Source organism: Triticum aestivum, unplaced genomic scaffold, assembly GCF_018294505.1.
Source record: "Triticum aestivum cultivar Chinese Spring unplaced genomic scaffold, IWGSC CS RefSeq v2.1 scaffold124330, whole genome shotgun sequence".
In the NCBI taxonomy this organism is placed as follows: Eukaryota; Viridiplantae; Streptophyta; class Magnoliopsida; order Poales; family Poaceae; genus Triticum; species Triticum aestivum.
In genome coordinates this window covers 74,058-77,284 of record NW_025227289.1, presented here as the reverse complement: position 1 = coordinate 77,284, position 3,227 = coordinate 74,058, and positions in this window count along the sequence as shown.

Genomic DNA, 3,227 nt, shown 5'->3' with positions numbered 1-3,227 from the left:
ATAAATACAGAAACCGCCTAAAATAAACCTAGATCGGGAGTTCCACCGCCGCAAGCCTCTCTAGCCACCAAAAACAAATCGGGACCATGTTCCAGCACCCTGCCGGAGGGGGGAATCATCACCGATGGCCATCTTCATCATCCAGGCGCTCTCCATGATGAGGAGGGAGTAGTTAACCCTCGAGGCTACGGGTATGTACAGGTAGCTATTTGTTTGATCTCTCTCTCTCTCTCTCTCTCTCTCTCGTGTTCTTGATTTGTCATGATCTTGATGTACCGCGAGCTTTTCTCTTATAGTTGGATCTTATGATGTTTCTCGCCCTCTACCTTCTTGTAATGGATTGAGTTTTCCCTTTGAAGTTATATTATCGGATTGAATCTTTAAGGATTTGAGAACACTTGATGTATGTCTTGCATGTGCTTATCTATGGTGACAATGGGGATATTCACGTGATCTACTTGATGTATGTTTTGGTGATCAACTTGCGGGTTCAGTGACCTTGTGAACTTATGCATAGGGATTGAACAGTGACCTTTTGAACACTTGATGTATGTCTTGGCACAAAAAAAATTTCTTGACTCTCCGGTAGAAACTATGGGTCACTCTTTGAAGTTCTTTGTGTTGGTTTGAATAGATGAAATTGAGATTGTGTGATGCATATAGTATAATCATACCCGCGGATACTTGTGGTGGCATTGGAGTATCTAGGTGACATTAGGGTTTGTTTGATGTGTGTCTTAAGGTGTTATTTTACTATGAACTCTAGGGCAGTTTGTGACACTTATAGGAATAGCCCAATGGATTGATCGAAAAGAATAACTTTGAGGTGGTTTCGTACCCTACAATAATCTCTTCATTTGTTCTCCGCTATTAGTGACTTTGGAGTGACTCTTTGTTGCACGTTGAGGGATTGTTATATGATCCAATTATGTTATTATTGTTGAAAGAACTTGCACTAGTGAAAGTATGAACCCTAGGCCTTGTTTTGAAGCATTGCAGTACCGTTTTCGCTCACTTTTATCATCAGTTACCTTGCTGTTTTTATGATTACATATTACAAAAACTTATATCTACCATCCATATGGCACTTGTATCACCATCTCCTCGCTGAACTAGTGCACCTATACAATTTACCATTGTATTGGGTGTGTTGGGGACACAAGAGACTCTTTGTTATTTGGCCGCAGGTTTGTTTGAGAGAGACCATCTTCATCCTATGCCTCCCACGGATTGATAAACCTTAGGTCATCCATTTGAGGGAAATTTGCAATTGTCCTACAAACCTCTACACTTGGAGGCCCAACAACGTCTACAAGAAGAAGGTTGTGTAGTAGACATCAAGCTCTTTTCTGGTGCCATTGCCAGGGAGATCTACGTCAAGTCAAGCCATACCAAGTACCCATCATAAACTCTTCTCCCTTGAATTACATTATTCTCCATTTGCCTCTCGTTTTCCTCTCCCCCACTTCTAAAACGGTTTTCAAGAACCTTTGCCTTTTCTTCGCCCTTCTTCTGTCCGTCTGTTGTTCGCTTTTGTTACCATGTGCCTTCTTTTTGCTTGCATCTTCGCTTGCTAAAAGTTTATGGATGCTCATCTACTTGCTAATCTTTTTTAGAGATCCAATTATGATGAAGCAATTACTAGTGAGTTTTTTGCACTAGATTATATTCATGAAATTTTGCTTGAAATACATGAATCTGAAAATTGTGATGAAGAAATTTGTGAAGAGATCCACGATAGCTTCTTGAATAAAAAGAATGATTGCAATGATTTTACTATAAATTATATTGATGTCAATTGTGCTAATAATATGCAAAACCCTAAGTATGGGGATGCTTGTTTTGCTATGTCCTCTACTTGTTGCAATGATCATGATTGGGGTGATTCTTCTTATGATCTTGAAAATTTATTTAAGCCCCATGATGAATATGAGATTGATAATTATGTTTGAAATAAAATTGAAACTTGGTTTGGAAGAGTGTCAACTTTAGATCCCACATATTTGGATAATGTTCAATCTTACGAAATGTTTGATAAAATTGGGTTTGGAGAGGTCATGACTTTAGTTAATGTTAATCCCACTATTTTGGAAAAGTGTCAACTTCGCATGCATGTGGATCGTGCTGAGAATAAGCTATATGATAGCTATATTGTTGAATTTTCTTATGATCCTACATGTAATTATTATGAGAGAGGAAAATATGGTTGTAGAAATTTTCATGTTACTAAATTACCTCTCTTCATGTTGAGATTGCTATTGTTTCTTTACGCTTGCTTGCATATGCTAGTTTTTGCTTGCTATGATAATTTGTTTGCCTATAAAATGTCTATGCATAGGAAGTATGTTGGACTTAGATGTGTTTGTCATGTGTTTTATGATGCTCTCTTTGTGCTTCAATTCTTCTCTTTTATGTGAGCATCATTAAAATTATCAATGCCTAGCTAAAAAGGCTTTAAATAAAAGCGTTGCTTGGGAGGAAACCCAATTTGATTTTTGTTCTTTATTTTTTGCTCCAGTTTAGTAACAAATAATTCATCTAGCCTCTAGTTAGATGTGGTTTTATGTTTTAATTAGTGTTTGTGCCAAGTAGAACCTTTGGGAAGACTTGGGTGAAAGTTGATTTGATCTTGTTGAAAAACAAACAGAAACTTTGTGCTCACGAGATTAGTTGTCATTTTAACAGAAGAGTGCATTTGAGATGATTCTTTTTGCAGAAGATTAATAGAAAAATTCCTCATGTCCACCAGTTTATTTCAAAAAAATTGGAGTTACAGAAGTATTCGAGAGTTACAGATTACTACAGACTGTTCTGTTTTTTACAGATTGTGTTTTTCGCGTGTTGTTTGCTTATTTTCATGAATCTATGAGTAGTATCGGGGGTATGAATTATGGAGAAGTTGGAATACAGTAGATATTACACCAATATAAATAAAGAATGAGTTCACAACAGTACCTTAAAATGGTGATTTATTTTCTTATACTAACGGAGCTCATGAGATTTTCTAGAAGTTTTGTGTTGTGAAGTTTTCAAGTTTTGGGTAAGATTTGATGGACTTGGGAATAAGGAGTCCGGTTGCCACCACCAGCCTCGACGAAAGGTCCTCCTCTCGTGCTAAATTTGGGCCACCCGATAATGCCCTTTAGTCCCGGTGCGTGGCTGAAATCGGGACTAAAGGTCCAGTTACTAGTAACAGAATAATATTCTGTAATTATGTTACCCTCGCG